The following is a 13,489-nucleotide window of genomic DNA, read 5'->3' on the forward strand; positions in this document are numbered from 1 at the left end:
GTAAACCGGAAATAAGTCCAGCCCCCACTTTTAAAACTTCAGAGGTGGAAAAGCTTCCATCATCGGTCCCCAAAACCGGTATTTTAAATAAACTAACCCCTGAAATGATCAAAATAATAATTATATCATTATCAAATGTAATAAATATTAATTTTATTAAATTAAGACACCCAATATCAATAATGCTTTTTTTTCCTTCAAACCTTCCTAGTTGGATTAATAATAGGAACAATAATAGAAAGATATTGATTATCATATATTTTATTTTTAACATTTCTTGGTGGTATACTAGTATTATTTATTTACATTACAAGAATTGCATCAAACGAAATATTTCAGCCTAAATCAATCACTATAATTATTACATTAATAATGTGAGTATTTATCATATTAATATTAATTATTCTAGATATATCTATATTTATAGACTTTTTCAAAAACACCGAAACTATAAATATTGATAATTCAATCAATTATCAAGAAATAACAATATCTTTAGAAAAATTATATAATAGACCAACATTCATTATTACAATAATAATAATAATTTATTTATTTTTAGCACTACTAGCAGTTGTTAAAATCACCAATATTAATCAGGGACCTATTCGTAAAATAAGATAATTACTAATGAATAAACCCTTACGATTAAGACATCCTTTAATTAAAATTATTAATAACTCTTTAATTGACTTACCTGCCCCAACAAATATTTCATTTTGATGAAATTTTGGATCCCTATTAGGGTTATGTTTGGTAATTCAAATCGTAACTGGACTATTTTTAGCTATACATTATACATCAAATATTGAAATAGCATTCAGTAGTGTAGTACACATCTGCCGAGACGTAAATAATGGTTGAATTATCCGAACCTTACACGCAAATGGAGCATCTATATTTTTTATTTGTATTTACTTACATGTAGGATGGGGAATTTACTATGGATCTGATATATATATACATACCTGAATAATTGGTACAGTGATTTTATTTTTAGTTATAGCAACTGCATTTATAGGATATGTCTTACCCTGAGGCCAAATATCTTTTTGAGGTGCAACAGTAATTACTAATTTATTATCAGCAATCCCATACTTAGGAACAGATTTAGTCCAATGAGTATGAGGAGGATTCGCTGTTGATAATGCAACATTAAATCGATTCTTCACATTCCATTTTGTATTACCATTTATTATTGCTGCTATAGCAGCAATTCATTTATTTTTTCTTCACCAAACAGGATCTAATAATCCTCTTGGACTAAATGGAGATATTGAAAAAATTCCATTCCATCCATACTTTACCTTTAAGGATTCTATTACATTTGTAATAATATCATCATTATTAATTATACTATGTTTAATTAATCCTTACCTATGAGGAGATCCAGATAACTTTGTACCTGCCAACCCATTAGTAACACCAGTTCACATTCAACCAGAATGATATTTCCTATTTGCATATGCAATTCTACGATCTATCCCTAATAAGTTAGGAGGTGTTATTGCATTATTTTTATCAATTAGAATCTTAATAATTTTACCATTTTATAATAAAACACCATTCCGAGGCATTCAATTTTACCCTATTAATCAAATTTTATTCTGAATTATAGTAGTTGTTGTATGCTTACTAACGTGAATTGGTAAACGACCTGTTGAAGAACCTTATATTATAACAGGTCAAATCTTAACAATTATTTACTTCACATATTTCTTAATTAATGTCCATGTCACAAACGCATGAGATAAATTAATTAAGGAATAAAGTTAATTAGCTTAGGAAAAGCATATGTTTTGAAAACATAAAATTAGAAGTTTAACTCTTCTATTAACTTTTCTCAAATAATTTCACTAAACAAATGAGATAAATAAAATCTTTAAACCAACAAAGAAAATAAAAAAATTCAAAGATAAAGGTAAAAAACTTTTTCAAGCTAAGTACATTAATTTATCATAACGGAACCGTGGTAATGTTCCACGAACCCAAATAAAACCAAAAGATATAATAGCAAGCTTAATAAAAAATATAAAAGAATAAAAATCACCGCCCAAAAAAATTAAAGCCAATAACATTCTTATGAAGACAATTCTAGTATATTCAGCTAAAAAAATTAAAGTAAAACCACCCGCACCATACTCAATATTAAATCCTGAAACTAACTCAGATTCCCCTTCAGCAAAATCAAAAGGAGTACGATTAGTTTCAGCTAAGCAAGAAGCAAAACAAGCTAAAGCTAAAGGAAAAGAAATAATAATAAATCAACAATAAAGCTGATAGTTTATAAAATCAAACATATTAAAACTACCAATTAAAATAATTAAAGACAATAAAATTAAAGCTAAACTAACTTCATAAGAAATTGTTTGAGCAACAGAACGAAGAGAACCTAATAATGAATAATTTGAATTAGAAGATCAACCAGCAATTATAACAGTATAAACACCTAATCTAGTACAACATAAAAAAATAAAAATCCATAAGAAAAAGAACACATATAAGTTAAATAAGGAAAAATTACTCAAACGGCTAAAGAAATCATTAAATTAAAAACAGGGGAAAAATAATAAAGTAGGTAATTAGATATAATAGGAATTGGCTGCTCCTTACAAATTAACTTAATAGCATCTCTAAATGGCTGAGGAATTCCAACAAAACCTACCTTATTTGGACCCTTTCGAATCTGAATATAACCTAAAACCTTACGCTCTAATAAAGTTAAAAAGGCAACACTAATTAAAACACAAATAACCAATAAAAGAAATTCAAAATAAATATAAATAAATCATAAAGTATCAATACTATTTGTAGAAAAAATCTACATAAATGAATTCTAAATTCAACACATTAATCTGTCAAAATAGTAAATAAATTAATATTAATCAATATAACAAAAAATATTTTAACCATATGGTCCTTTCGTACTAATATGGATTAACAATCTTAGGATAGAAACCGACCTGGCTCACGCCGGTCTGAACTCAGATCATGTAAGAATTTAAAGGTCGAACAGACCTAATCATTGGGCTCCTGCACCCAAAATTTTTCTTAATCCAACATCGAGGTCGCAATCTGCTTTGTCGATATGAGCTCTCAAAAACAATTACGCTGTTATCCCTAAGGTAACTTAATCTTATGATCATAAATTATGGATCAAAATAACAAACATAAATAAATGATATAATAATGAAGAGTTTATCTATTCTTCATGTCACCCCAACAAAACATCATCATTAAATATAGAAAGACAAACAAAAAACTATATAAAAGTAAAATGTCAAGCTCTATAGGGTCTTCTCGTCCTAAAGAAGAATTTAAGCCTTTTGACTCAAAAGTTAAATTCAAAAATTTATTAAGAGACAGTTGATTTCTCGTCAAGCCATTCATTCCAGCCACTAATTAAGAGACTAATGATTATGCTACCTTTGCACGGTCAAAATACCGCGGCTCTTTAAAAATACGTTCAGTGAGCAGGCCAGACCTCAATATATAAACAAGAGGACATGTTTTTGATAAACAGGCGGAAATCAATTTTGCCTAGTTCCTTATAATAAGTTCACAAGGTAAAAATTTCATACAAATAAATATACTAATTCTATCATTATTACAAAAATTTTAAAATTAAATTAATAATCTTAATAAAAAACCTAAAATATTTATAAAATCAAAATAAAAAATAATGAACTAAAACGTAATCTTAAAGATAGCTGGTTTAAAGCTTACTATTATATTTCTATAAAATAAATTATAGGTTATTAACTTCAAAGCTTATCCCTTAAAGAATAAATAAGTTAATATTTTTACTTAAAAAATTAAATAAAAACAAATAACTTTAAAAAATTAAATTTTTTCTTAAGAAACTAGATATCTTGGGAAACGATTAACATCTCATTTCTATAAATAATTTAATAATAATTATGATACATTAACTATAAATTATTTATAAATCAACCCAATTCGAGACAAGTAAAATAAATATAAAATTTTGATAAACCCTGATACATAAGGTACAATAAATAAAATCTACTTAAAAAAATTTAAAATAATATTTCATAAAACACTTACATTACCAATAAACTATAATTTAAAAAATCAATTCTATAAAATATACTAAGACAAAAATACAATAAAATTATTTATATTAAATAATTAAATAAACAAAAAATAAATATAATAAAATAAATAATCAAGATATCCTGATTTGCACAGAAAAATTTTCAGTGTAAATGAAACACTTTACTAATAAGTTATATCTTGAAACTCTTCCTAGATACACTTTCCAGTACATCTACTATGTTACGACTTATCTCATCTAAATTGAAGCTACTTTAAAATAAAATAGAATAATCAATAATGAGAGCGACGGGCGATGTGTACACATCTCAGAGCCAATATCAGTTAAATTAAATAAATTAAATTACTATCAAATCCACCTTCATTAACAGTATTTCACTATCAAATCCGTTATAAACAAAAATCTATTGTAACCCACCTCCTCTTAACTATAAGCTGCACCTTGACCTGAAATATTTTATAATTATAAATCTTGAGAATTATAACTCTAAAAAGATTCTCTGATAACGGAGATATACAAACAAATAAATTAAGTAGAGTAAATCGTGTATTATCAATCATGGGGTAGGTTCCTCTGAATGGAATGAGATACCGCCAAATTCTTTGGGTTTAAAGACCTTAACTAATAGTACCCTGGTAAATATAATTAACATTTAAAATAATAGGGTATCTAATCCTAGTTTATTATTTAAATTTCACAGATTCATAAAAAGGGCCACAAATAAATTTTAACATTTCACCTTACAAATTTATATTTCAACCCTAATAATATAAACAACTGTTTTAACCAATAATATTCACTTGTATCAATCGTATAACCGCGGCTGCTGGCACGAATTATGCCGATACTAAATCAATTGCTAAATCCAAAATCACTTGTTAATTAAATCAAATTACTGCAAAAAGAACATTTAGTCTAACAAAACTTACATATAATACAAAGAAAAAGTGAATAAACAAGCAAGAATAAAACTTTTAAAAATAAAAAATAAGAAAATTTTAAATCTATTAATTCAGGAAAAAATAAAAGATTCAAATATTTAAAGAAAAAAAAGAAAAAAAAACAAACATTAACAAAAAAAAAAAGAAACGCCCCTATGTATGACCACAACAACTTCTCTATTATATATAATTAAAGATTAATATGGAACATGTATAGCAATAAATGTATTATATTCTTTCTTATTTAATCTTTCTTTTCACTAATAAATAAAGATAGATTAAATAATATAATAAATATATTTTATACAATTATGTAATTTAATATAATATGTTATTAATATGAATTCTTTTTTTTATATTAAGTTAACTTTCATATATATTAGTTAAATAATCTAATTATAGATAATTTACATAATTATATTATTATAATTAATATAATTATTTATATTAATTATAATATTTTATATTTAAATTAATAATTTTTTTTATTATATCCAATTATAATAATATTAAATATTAAATTACATATTATTATATATATTATATTATAATAACCTATTTTAAGCTAAAAACATAAGTAGCTATAATCCTAAGTAAATAATTGCATTAACATAATCAATTGATAATGGTAAGATGAACTTATAATACTTTAATTTCAATTAAATGTAATATTTTAATATAAATTATTTATTATATATATATATATATATATATATATATATATATATATAAAATAAAATGAGCATGATAAATTAATCCTAATTAAACAAAATAATACATAAAAGAATTTCAAAAAAAAACTTTCGATTTATATATTAAATAAATGAAGTGCCTGATTAAAGGGTTACCTTGAAAGGGTAAATAAAGTAAATAAAATTACCTTCATTAAAAATTACATAAGATAGAATTAAACTACCTACTTTAGTATCAAAAACTAACGTGCATCATACACCTTAATGTAAAAAGGTAAGCTAAACAAGCTAATGGGTTCATACCCCATTTATAGAGGTATCAATCCTCTCCTTTTTAATGACCAACAACTCTACAAAACTTCTCTTCCTATCAACATTAATGATAGGAACGATCCTGTCCATTTCATCAAATTCCTGATTTGGGGTTTGAATAGGACTTGAGATCAACTTACTTTCATTTATTCCGCTCCTAACAAGAAATAAAAATATAATAATAAATGAATCATCAATTAAATATTTTATTGTCCTAGCAATAGCATCGACAATATTATTATTTTCAATTTTGCTGATTCAAATAAAATATCCCATGGGATGGGAAACAGAATTTATCCCATCAATAATAATTAGATCTAGACTATTATTAAAGATTGGAGCTGCACCTTTCCATTTCTGATTTCCAGAAGTTATAGGAGCATCAAGATGAAATAATTGTTTAACATTAATAACATGACAAAAAATCGCCCCAATAATGGTCTTATCTTATTGTATTCAATTAAGAACTTTTATTTGAACAATTATTATCTTAAGAATTATTATTGGGGCAATAGGAGGTTTAAATCAAACATCCTTACGACAACTTTTAGCATATTCATCAATCAGACATCTAGGTTGAATAATTAGATCATTAACAGTCAGAGAAAACATCTGAGCACTATACTTCATTATTTACTCACTATTAAGATTAATTATAGTTTTATTATTTAAGCAAATAAATTTATTTTTCATAAATCAAATTTATTCAGCCAGAAATATAAAAACCGAAATTAAATTCATAATATTCTTATCTTTATTATCTTTAGGTGGACTACCACCATTCCTTCGATTCTTACCAAAATGAATTGTAATACAATCATTAATAGAAAACAATATAACAACTATTATAACTTATATAGTTGTATTTACTACAATTACACTCTACTACTATATACGTATTAGATTCTCAGCTCTAATTATATCATACACAGAAAATTCGTGATCTATAAAGATAAAGTCCCAAAAATCAAGAATCATTCTTCCTATAACAGTAATAATTTCAACAATAGGATTGATTTCAACATCAACCTTAATTTCATTATACTAAGGACTTAAGTTAATCAAACTAATAACCTTCAAAGTTATAATTAAAAGAATAATCTTTTAGGCCTTAGTAAAATTTTACACCTCTAGAATTGCAGTCTAGAATCATAATTGAATATAAGACCTAAATATGATAAGAGAGAAAACATCTCATAAGTAGATTTACAGTCTACCACCTAAAATTCAGCCATCTTACCGCAAAAATGATTATTCTCAACAAACCATAAGGACATTGGTACTTTATACTTCATATTTGGAGCATGAGCAGGAATAGTAGGAACATCAATAAGAATACTTATTCGTGCTGAACTTGGCCAACCCGGATCTCTAATTGGGGATGACCAGATTTATAATGTTATTATTACAGCTCACGCATTCGTAATAATTTTCTTTATAGTAATACCTATTATAATTGGTGGATTTGGTAATTGACTTGTTCCACTAATAATTGGTGCACCAGATATAGCATTTCCACGAATAAATAATATAAGTTTTTGATTACTACCACCTTCACTAACCCTTCTTCTTACATCTTCTATAGTAGATAATGGTGCTGGTACAGGATGAACAGTTTACACTCCTCTAGCTGGAGCTATTGCACACGGGGGTGCATCTGTAGATCTAGCTATTTTTTCACTGCACTTAGCAGGTGTATCATCTATTCTTGGTGCAGTGAATTTCATTACAACAGCAATTAATATACGATCAGAAAGTATAACTTTAGATCAAACACCTTTATTTGTATGATCTGTAGCTATTACAGCATTACTTCTCCTTCTTTCACTTCCAGTTTTAGCAGGAGCTATTACTATATTATTAACAGATCGAAATTTAAATACATTATTCTTTGACCTCGACGATACTCTGACTACCCAGACGCATATACATCATGAAACGTAGTATCAAGAATTGGGTCTACAATTTCTATTGTAGGAATCATTATATTCATTGTAATTATATGAGAAAGAATGATTACAAACCGAGCAATTATATTTAGAGCTAACATAAGAAGATCAACAGAATGACTACAAAATAACCCTCCTGCAGAACATAGTTACTCAGAATTACCATTAATCTCTAGATTCTAATATGGCAGATTAGTGCAGTAGATTTAAGCTCTACATATAAAGGTTTGACCTTTTATTAGAAAATATTTATTAATGGCAACATGATCAAATTTATCTCTTCAAGATGGAGCTTCACCATTAATGGAGCAATTATCATTCTTTCATGATCATACTATGGTCGTATTATTATTAATCACAGTAATTGTAGGTTATGCCCTAAGTTATATATTATTTATTGCCTATACTAACCGTAATATACTTCATGGACATTTAATTGAAACAATCTGAACAGCTTTACCAGCAATTACATTAATTTTTATTGCCCTTCCATCATTACGACTATTATATTTACTTGATGATTCAGTAGATGCAATAATTACAATTAAAACCATTGGACGACAATGATATTGAAGATATGAATATTCAGACTTCATAGACGTAGAATTTGACACTTATATAACACCAGAACAAGACCTAGAAAATGATGGATTCCGACTACTAGATGTAGATAACCGAACAATCCTACCAATAAATACAGAAGTACGAGTATTAACAAGAGCATCAGATGTTCTACACTCATGAGCAGTTCCTGCATTAGGGGTTAAAACTGATGCAACGCCAGGTCGGTTAAATCAAGGAACATTCACAATAAATCGACCTGGATTATTCTTTGGACAATGCTCAGAAATCTGTGGAGCAAACCACAGATTTATACCAATTGTAATTGAAAGAACTTCAGTAAATTTATTTATTAAGTGATTATCTAAGATAATTTAAGGAGTTAGTTAAAATAAATAACATTAGAGTGTCAATCTAAAGTAACTAAAAAAAATTAGTACACCTTGAAATTCATCAGATGACGGAAAGTAAGTAATGGTCTCTTAAACCAAATAATAGTAAATTAACGACTACTTCTGATGGGGAAATTATATCCAAATCCCTCAAATATCCCCTCTTATATGATTCTCACTATTCATTATATTTTCAGCTACATTAATCTTGTTTAATCAAATAAACTTCTTCTCATTTAAACCTAACCTTATTAAAAGAGTAGAAAAAGGAACAATTGAAATAAAAAACTTAAATTGAAAATGATAACAAATCTATTCTCAACATTTGACCCATCAACTAACATCTTTAATTTATCATTAAATTGAACTAGAACATTTCTAGGACTATTATTAATCCCCTCACTATTTTGACTTACACCATCACGAATTAACATTATCTGAAATAAACTAAATTTAACCTTACATAATGAATTTAAAACACTTCTTGGACCAAAATCATTTAATGGAACAACATTCATTTTCATCTCAATTTTTATTATAATATTATTTAACAATTTCATAGGATTATTCCCTTATATTTTTACTAGAACAAGACATTTAGCATTAACATTTGCAATTGCCCTACCTATATGGCTAAGATTTATATTATTTGGATGAATTAACCATACTAATCATATATTTACACACCTTGTACCACAAGGTACACTGCCTGCATTAATATCATTTATAGTACTAATTGAAACAATTAGTAATGTTATTCGACCAGGTACATTAGCAGTACGGTTGGCAGCAAATATAATTGCAGGACACTTATTATTAACCTTATTAGGAAACACAGGACCATCTATAGCAATAAACTTAATCTCATTACTAATTATTGGACAAATACTTCTATTAATTCTAGAATCAGCAGTAGCAATAATTCAAGCCTATGTTTTCTCAATTCTAAGAACTCTATATTCTAGAGAAGTATATTAAACCTATGTTAACAACTCACTCAAACCACCCATTCCACTTAGTAGACTATAGACCTTGACCATTAACAGGAGCAATTGGAGCAATAGTCCTAGTATCAGGACTAGCAAAATGATTCCACCTATTTAATATTAACTTATTCATAATTGGATTTGGAATTACCCTACTAACTATAATTCAATGATGACGAGATGTAGTACGAGAAGGAACATATCAAGGATTACATACAGGATTTGTATCAATTGGATTACGATGAGGAATAATTTTATTTATTGCATCAGAGGTATTATTTTTCGTTTCTTTTTTTTGAGCATTCTTTAGAAGAAGATTAGCACCAACAATTGAACTAGGAATACTATGACCTCCAATAGTAATTCAACCCTTTAACCCTATACAAATTCCATTACTTAATACAGCTATTCTTTTAGCATCAGGAGTAACAGTAACATGAGCACATCATAGTTTAATGGAATCTAATCATACTCAAGCACTACAAGGATTATTCTTCACAGTGTTATTAGGACTATACTTTACAATACTTCAAGCATATGAATATTGAGAAGCACCTTTTACCATTGCAGATGCAGTTTATGGATCAACATTCTTTGTTGCAACAGGATTCCATGGTTTACACGTAATTATTGGAACAATCTTTTTATCAACATGTCTACTTCGACACTCAATAAATCAATTTTCACCAAGACATCACTTTGGATTTGAAGCAGCAGCATGATACTGACACTTCGTAGACGTAGTATGATTATTCTTATATATCTCTATTTATTGATGAGGTAGATAATTGTTTTTCTAGTATAAATAGTACATTTGACTTCCAATCAGAAAGCTTGATATAAATCAAGAAAAACAATTCTAATTCTATCAACAAGAGTTTTCATTAGATTTATTATTCCAATAATTGTTATAATCCTGGCAACAACACTATCAAAAAAATTAATTAATGATCGAGAAAAAAGATCACCATTTGAATGTGGGTTTGATCCAAAAAGATCAGCACGAATACCATTCTCAATACGATTCTTCCTAATCGCAGTAATCTTTTTAATTTTTGATGTAGAAATTGCACTAATTCTACCAATTGTAATTATTTTTAAAACTTCAGACATTATAATCTGAACAGTATCAACAATATTTTTTATTCTAGTTCTATTAGGAGGACTATACCATGAATGAAACCAAGGAGCATTACAATGAGCAGAATAAAGGGTTGTAGTTAAATATAACATTTGGGTTGCATTCAAAAAGTATTGATATTATCAATCAACCTTAAATAGAATAAGAAGCGAAATATTGCAGTCAGTTTCGACCTGGAAGATTGGTATGTACTACCCTTATTCTTATTAATTGAAGCCAAAAAGAGGCGTATTACTGTTAATAATATAATTGAACTATAATAGTTCCAATTAAGGAAATGTAAAGCCAATATGAAAGCTGCTAACTTTTTATATTAGCGGTTAAACTCCGTTAACATTTCTAAAATTTATATAGTTTAAATAAAACATTACATTTTCACTGTAAAAATAATATATCTATATTTATAAATACTTAAAAGTAAAAATACTTCCTTAACATCTTCAGTGTCACGCTCTAATTATAAGCTATTTAAGTAAACGAAAAACAATATTACCAAAATAAATATTCAAAAAATAAAAGTTAAAAGATAAATCTTGAAATTAGAATCATATCAACCTTGAATATAACCAATTAAATAAATAAATAATCTATATAAACCTTGACCACCAAGTAATTCACCTCAACCATAATCAAATGACTTAGATGAATAATAACCTATTTTTAAAGGAATATATCTAATAAACTTAGTTGAAAGAAAAGGTATAAATCATATAGAACCAGCAAATCTAACAAAAGAAAGTATACTTAAAGAAAATAAATTATGAGAAAAATCAAAATTAGAAATAAGATAACCTAAATAAGCACCTAAAATAACAACTGTAATAGTTAAAAACTTTAAATAATAAGGTAAAGCAATCACATGAGGAATAGGAAAAATTAATCAAGATAAAAGACTACCACCAAAAACAGCAACAAACAATAGACCAATTATTCCAAATGAAATATAATAACCCTTATCATCAAAAGAAAATCTAGAATAAAAATTATTATCACCAGATATTGAATAATAAAACAAACGAAAAGAATAAGAAGCAGTTAAACCAGTAGAAAAAAAATAAAGAAAAAAAATTAAACAATTAATTCATCTTAAACAAACCATCTCAAGAATTAAATCCTTTGAATAAAATCCCGCTAAAAAAGGAATTCCACACAAAGATAAACTAGAAACATTAAAACAAACTGAAGTTAAAGGTATGAAATTAACAATTGATCCTATAAAACGAATATCCTGAGAATCCTTAAATTATGAATTATTGAACCTGCACATATAAATAATAATGCCTTAAATAAAGCATGAGCCAATAAATGAAAAAATGCAAGCTTTGGATAACCTATAGCCAAAATTCTTATTATTAAACCAAGTTGTCTTAAAGTAGAAAGAGCAATAATCTTCTTTAAATCAAACTCAAAATTAGCGCCCAATCCAGCCATAAATATAGTTATACAACCAATTAAAAGTAAAAATCAACCACAATTATAAGTATCCAATATTGGTCTAAAACGAATTAATAAATAAACACCAGCAGTAACAAGAGTAGAAGAATGAACTAAAGCAGAAACAGGAGTAGGAGCTGCTATAGCAGCAGGAAGTCATGAAGAGAAAGGAATCTGAGCTCTCTTAGTTATAGCTGCTAAAACAATTAATATAGTAATGAGCTTTATTTCAAAAGAATTAGAAATAAAATCATAATAATAAATATAATTTCAACCACCAAAATTTAACATTCATGCAATAGAAATTAAAATAGCAACATCACCAATACGATTAGAAAGTGCAGTTAATATACCAGCACTATAAGATTTTACATTTTGATAATAAATAACTAAACAATAAGAAACTAAACCTAAACCATCTCAACCTAATAAAATTCTAATTAAATTAGGACTAATAATTAAAAAACCTATAGAAAGAATAAATATTAAAACAATAATAATAAAACGATTTATATTCTTTTCACCAGATATATAATCCTCTCTATAATAAATAACCAAAGAAGAAATATATATAACAAAAGATATAAAAATAAGAGATATTCAATCCAAAATTAAAGTTATAACAACTATAGAACCATTTAAATTGAAAAGCTCTCACTCAACAAAAACTCTATAATCAATTATTAAATAATAAATACCTAAAATAAAAATTATAGTTCTCGAAATAAACAAAGAAAAAAAACTCAAAGAACAAATAGAAAATAAATTCACGGCCTAAGATGAAAAACTTCATATCATTGATTCCACAAAACAATATTTTTAATTAAAATACTTAAGCAAACTAAACAAAGAAATATTCACCCTTTAAACAGAGAATATTTAAAGGCAATCAATGTAAAAGTAAAAGATGATATTCACGAAAATAACCAAGAGAACAAGTATAAACACCAGAATAATAATTCCCATGCTGAGAATAAGAATATATATACAAAGTATAAACAGC

General features: G+C 26.6%; 1 pseudogene; it reads right to left on the bottom strand.

Moving 5' to 3' along the window:
- Window positions 1-11,874: 11,874 nt before the first annotated feature.
- On the bottom strand, window positions 11,875-12,931 carry LOC126301280 (NADH-ubiquinone oxidoreductase chain 5-like; annotated as a pseudogene).
- Window positions 12,932-13,489: the final 558 nt, after the last annotated feature.

Source organism: Schistocerca gregaria, unplaced genomic scaffold (genome assembly GCF_023897955.1).
Source record: "Schistocerca gregaria isolate iqSchGreg1 unplaced genomic scaffold, iqSchGreg1.2 ptg000066l, whole genome shotgun sequence".
NCBI classification, from domain to species: Eukaryota; Metazoa; Arthropoda; class Insecta; order Orthoptera; family Acrididae; genus Schistocerca; species Schistocerca gregaria.